Source organism: Malaclemys terrapin, chromosome 5, assembly GCF_027887155.1.
Source record: "Malaclemys terrapin pileata isolate rMalTer1 chromosome 5, rMalTer1.hap1, whole genome shotgun sequence".
Classification (NCBI taxonomy): Eukaryota; Metazoa; Chordata; order Testudines; family Emydidae; genus Malaclemys; species Malaclemys terrapin.
Genome location: NC_071509.1, coordinates 128,937,505 through 128,943,403, shown reverse-complemented (window position 1 = coordinate 128,943,403; position 5,899 = coordinate 128,937,505). Strand labels below are relative to the sequence as shown.

Here is a 5,899-nt window from a genome sequence, read left to right as displayed (position 1 = left end):
AATAATAATTTTCAAAAAAAAAATGTTGAAATAGTTTTGAGGCATGACACTCGCTCCTATCCACTGGACACTTTCTGGTAGTTCTAAATCATGTTTTCCTATTTTTTTAAATGTTCTTCCTCTTCCCTGTTGCTGTGTGATAGACTTAGCCAACCAACGTGGAAAGCGACTCAGCGGCTGTACAAGGGGAAAGAGTGAAACTAACTATACACACAGGGCCAGATTTTCAGATATGTAGGACTCAAAAAAAAATTAATGGAGATATCCTATCTCCTAGAACTGGAAGGGACCTTGAAAGGTCATCAAGTCCAGCCCCCTACCTTCACTAGCAGGACCAAGTACTGATTTTGCCCCAGATCCCTAAGTGGTCCCCTCAAGGATTGAACTCATAACCCTGGGTTTAGCCATCCCTCCCACCCCAATGTGTGATGAAGGAAACAAAAGCCAGTTCCTTCGAGCCGGAGTTGAACCAGCGACCTAAGGATTCCCTGGAGAATTAAGCCTACAGTCCTCCACTCTACCAACTGAGCTATCGAAGGAAGACAGGATAGACAAGATCCAGATAGGCACCTAACCTGCTTAGGTGCTTTTGAAAATCCCAGTAGGTGCCTAATACCTATTGAAATCAATGATGGATTTCCAATTATTGATCTGAATGGGAGTTGGGTGCCTAGAAGCTTTTGAGAATCCCACTAGGCATCTATCTGCATCTTTAGGGACCTAAATAGCTGAAAATCCGGCCCACAGTGATACCACAATGTAAACTAGCTGAAAAATACTACTATGAATAAGAGAGATTTATTCTCTAATTGCTTTCAGTCCAGAGGATACTTGTAACAGTAGTAAGTTAAAAAAAAAAAATCTAGAACCACTGAAGAGATCTCTTTTAACTTCAATGCCTGTTTACACTGTCTGAGGGTCTAGGTCCTGAGACACTGATATGGAGCACATGCATGCTCTGAAGATTTGGATCTGAATTTCATGTAGCAGCTCTCAATGCTCTGCGCCCTCCATGGCCTTTTTTACTGTACCTTGAATAGATTTTTAAGGCCAGAAGGGCCCACTGTGACCATAGTCTGGGCTCCTGTATAACATAGATCACAGAATTTCACCCAGTAATTCCTGCCTATAGTTATTAAGCCCATAATTTCTAGTTCCTTTTGCTTTATTTGTTTGTATTGCAGTAGAGTCCCAAGTAGGGGCCAGGATCCATCGTACTAGGCTGTGTACAAACACAGAACAAAAAGAACAGGAGTACTTGTGGCACCTTAGAGACTAACAGATTTATTAGAGCATAAGCTTTCGTGGACTACAGCCCACTTCTTCGGATGCATATCAACAAAAAGACAGCCCCTGCCCCAAAGAACTTACAGTCTCAATAATCTTTTTATGCACCCTTCCTGAATCTAGCCCACTCTTCCCAACGTCTATATTATCCATCAGCAACAGCACTGCATAAAGGCTAAATCAAGAAAAACAGTACATATTTTGCAGAGTAGTTTGGGGAAACCTGCACTACTATTACTGTAGCTGTTCGTTGATAAATTGAGGCATTTATTCCCTATCATCTTTATCTGTCACCTTCCACCAGCCCTAAACACTTAATTATTTTTTTTAAACTTTGGCACTGTATCAGGTTGGCTCTCAGCTAAATAAAATACTAACGATTTTAGGCAGTGCTGTTTGTCTTTTTCATGGCTCTTGGCAAAACAAAGGTTGATCTTATAGTGCCACTGTTAAGATTTGATAGGGTAATGAAACCACCTGGATTTGTACCAAGCTCAGACTTCTTGATAAGGTAATATGTTTGTTTACAGACCTGCACAATGAAAATCCACCAGTTGCCAGCAAATTTAACACCGTGTTCCCAGGACTCATCGCTAGAAGTTGAATGTGATTGTTATCCTCTGATTTAGGTTCAGCTTCTTCTCACAACAGAGAGCTACTAATTCTAAATCCCAGAAGCTCCTTGGCAGAAACTGGGCTTAATTGTTATGCTCTTCAATCGTAAAAATTAGCATATTTCCAGCAGATTAGCTTTAGGTAACTCCCTTAAACATGAATCCTTACAGGACAGAAAGCAGAAAGAAAGAGACCCTGACACATCATTTTCTATATCTGTATTAAGTGACTGTATTGGTATGAGACCATTCAAGCTCTTGATTGCACTAACTGTCCCCATCTCTGGTTTGCATGGTGCTGTCAAACGCCTATTGTAGTGGCTTGACAGCATCTTCAATATCAGTATTCATGTTACTTTTCACAAGCTTACAAGGAGAGAATACATATGAGCCAAAAAAAAAATCTTACTGCGTTATAGGTGAAACCGCGTTATAGCGAACTTGCTTTGATCCACCGAAGTGCACAGCCCCACCCCCCGGAGCACTGCTTTACCACGTTATATCCAAATTCGTGTTATATCGGGTCACGTTATATCAGGGTAGAGGTGTATAGCATGTAAAAATCATACAAGGTCCTAACTGATTCTCTTCTGGGGGTCTCCCAAGATCACCATTAATGTCCCTCAACTCCCACCATTACCCATTGGCACTGTGTGGGTATTACTTCTAGCCCCCGCCCACGAAAACAACCCCAGCGGTGTTGCTGCTGAATTGGCTATAGGGGTGAGAAAACAACATGAGGGATTCTCCCTGCTGGTTTCCCTGCCCTATGAGAATGAGATCTAAAGTATAATCACACCGATATTGGCCTCACCGTTGTCACCATTGCCGGCTGGATTGTAACTTTATGTACATGGTGTGTAATGGTGATGCAGCAAGAGCAGGTTAGGAACCAGACTGTGACTGAATCACAATCCGGTTCCTGTTTCCCCATTGCTCCAAGGGGTAATTAATCAGCACCCGACCTTTTTTTTTTGGCACAGATGACTTCCCCTCTGGGCCTGCTGGTGAAGCATGGAATTGAGGGACATGGGGCCTTGGCTACACCCACTCACTGCCTGCCCACTTAAGGCTTGATCCCGCGCTCACTGGAGTCAGAGACTAAACTCCCATTGACTTCAGTGATGCAGGATCAAGCTTGTAGGTGGGAGGGAATAGTAGTTGCTTTGCCCCTACCGCAGACACCAGTGAAACCTGTAGATCACAGAGAGAGCGTGGGGTCTCCTTGGGCCCCCTGACTCCCCTGCCTGGGAGAACAACAGGCTCATGACTGAACCCCTTATATGATCCTTGAAGTCTATAGGTAGCCCAAAAATATCCCATCAAGAACTCTCTCTCACCTCCTTCCCCCGTCACTCACAGGTACTCCTTAGCAGATGTGCGCAGAGCTGCTTTCTAGAGTTGTGCAGCCTGTTTTCTTTCTAAACCCTGCTGCTTTCAGATGTTTACATTGTGAATAGACACAAAAGCCATTTGGCAGGAATGAGACCGGGGTGGAAGCCTATCCTGAACTATTTTCTTTCCGCCCATTTGGAGCGTCACTCCCGTTTGGAGTGTCACTCCACCATGAGTCCTTCCGAACTCAGAAATAGAGCATCCGTCCTTACTTCATAAAAGTAACGGAATAAATAAATGATGGGGAGCTGGGAGGCACAAGAAAATAAGAACCCCAAGTTGGCTCTTTAAACTGTGGAAGCAGAGAAAAGAACTGACAGAAGGGAACTGCAATGCATGACGTTTGTTAGCAAGAGTCAGGCTAACTGTAACCCTGATAACGCGAGATTTGTAGAAGCGAGGATTGTGTGAGGCGGGTGAGAAAGAGCTGTGTAAGAAGTTATGATGACCTCAGCATAGATAAAGTGTAGAAGACCTTGGGTAGATAAGGTATAGAAAATAATTGTATGTTGGCAAGAGTCAAAACAACTGAGGAAATGAGATATCAAGATGGCCTATGTATAAACAAAAATGCTGCTGTCTCTCATTATTTTTGTAATGAAAGGTATAAATGCTTGCTGTAATTAGTTACCAGAGAGAGACCTGTTTACCTCTCTCCCTCTGCACATGTGAGAGTTAATAAAGCTCTGACTTGCTGTACCTAAACAAATAGTGAGAACTCTGTTTTTCTCCGACAAAACCTTGGTTTCCAGAGTTTTATTTAGGAACCTAAGTCCCACTCCTGCAACTTCAGATTACTGCATCCACACAGAACCCCAGTGATTTAGAGTCACAGAGGTTACGACCAGAAGGGACCACTGGACCAACTAATCTGAGCCTTCTGTAAATCACAGGCCACCAGCACCACCCAGCACCTGCATGCTACTCCCACAACCGAAATGAGAAACAAAGGATTACAGCCCACGGGGGATTAGACTACTATGTGCCAGAGGCAGAAAACAGGAGGGACTGAGGTGCAGTGCCTGAGGCCCCTGCAATGGCAGGAAATGAGTAAGTGCGATATACCCAGATAATCCTGGCAAGTGACCCACACCCACACGCTGCAGAGAAAGGTGGAAAAAAAACCTCAAGGTCACTGCCAATCTGAGTGTGTGTGGGGGGGAGAATTCCTTCCTGACCCCACCTATGGCAATCAGTTAGACTGAGCATGTGAGCAAGAACCAGCCAGCCAAACACCTGAGAGAGAGAGAATGCTTGGTGCCACTTCAGAGCCTGAGCCCTACCCACCAATGCCCCTCTCCAGTTATGACCATCCCTGATGCTTCAGAGGAAGGAGATTAAAAAATAAAACAAACCAAAAACCTGAACACACTGGGGTGGAAGGGTTTTCCCTTCCTGATCCCTCCATAGAAGCATGAGCTTTTAGGAACATAAGACTTCAGTGTGGCTTGGTCCGGGGGCAGTCTACCACAGTCAAGGAATTGATGGATCAGGCCAATCCATAGTTTATTGATTTTCTTTTCTCTGCTTCTCCTCCACTCCCCTTTATAATTATTTTATTGCAGTAGTGCCTAGCATCCCCCGTCCTGGACCAGGACCCCAGTGTGCTAGGCACTGTACAAACACAGAACAAAGATGGTCCCCTGCTCCTTTCCCCTCCCCTTCAATCAATGTTGATAAATGCAAAGTAATGCACACTGGAAAACATAATCCCACTATACATATAAAGTGATGGGGTCTAAATTAGTTGTTACCACTCAAGAAAGAACTCTTGGAGTCATTGTGGACAGTTCTCTGAAAACATCCGCTCAATGTGCAGCCACAGTCAAAAAAAGCTAACAGAATGCCAGGAATCATTAGGAAAGGGAAGACAGAAAATAGCATATTGCCTCTATATAAATCCATGGTATGCCCACATTTTGAATACTGAGTGAAGATCTGGTCTCCCCATCTCAAAAAAGATATATTGGAATTGGAAAAGGTACAGAAAAGGTCAACTAACATGATTGGGGCACAGAACAGCTTCTGTATGAGGAGAGATTAATAAGACTGGGACTTTTCAGCTTGGAAAAGAGATGACTAAGGGGGGATATGATAGAGGTCTATAAAATCATGACTGGTACGGAGAAAGTAAATAAAGTATTATTTACTCCTTCTCATAACACAAGAACTAGGGGTCACCAAATGAAATTAATAGGAAACAAACAAAAGGAAGTATTTCTTCACACAATGCAGTGTCAACCTGTGGAACTCCTTGCCAGAGGATGTTGTGAAGGTCAAGACTATAACAGGGTTCAAAAAAGAACTAGATAAATTCCTGGAGGATAGGTCCATCAATGGCTATTAGCCAGGATGGGTAGGGATGGTGTTCCTAGCCTCTGTTTGCCAGAAGCTGGGAATGGGCAACAGGGGATGGATCACTTGATGATTATCTGTTCTGTTCATTCCCTCTGAAGCACCTGCCATTGGCTTTTGTCAGAAGACAGGGTACTGGGCTAGATGGACCTTTGGTCTGACCCAGTATGGCCAGGCTTCTTCCTTCCCCTTTCCTGTTTCCTGATACTGTCCCCTCTCCTTTGCTTCGGTGATATTGATATCAATGA

At 43.8% G+C, this 5,899-nt stretch overlaps 1 non-coding gene across 1 annotated transcript; it reads right to left on the bottom strand.

The window, feature by feature from the left end:
• Positions 1-449: 449 nt before the first annotated feature.
• On the bottom strand, positions 450-539 carry TRNAY-GUA (transfer RNA tyrosine (anticodon GUA)). Its single transcript is given in 2 exon segments — positions 450-485; positions 503-539. It is a non-coding gene; the product is annotated as a tRNA-Tyr (tRNA).
• Between the last annotated feature and the right edge of the window lie 5,360 nt (positions 540-5,899).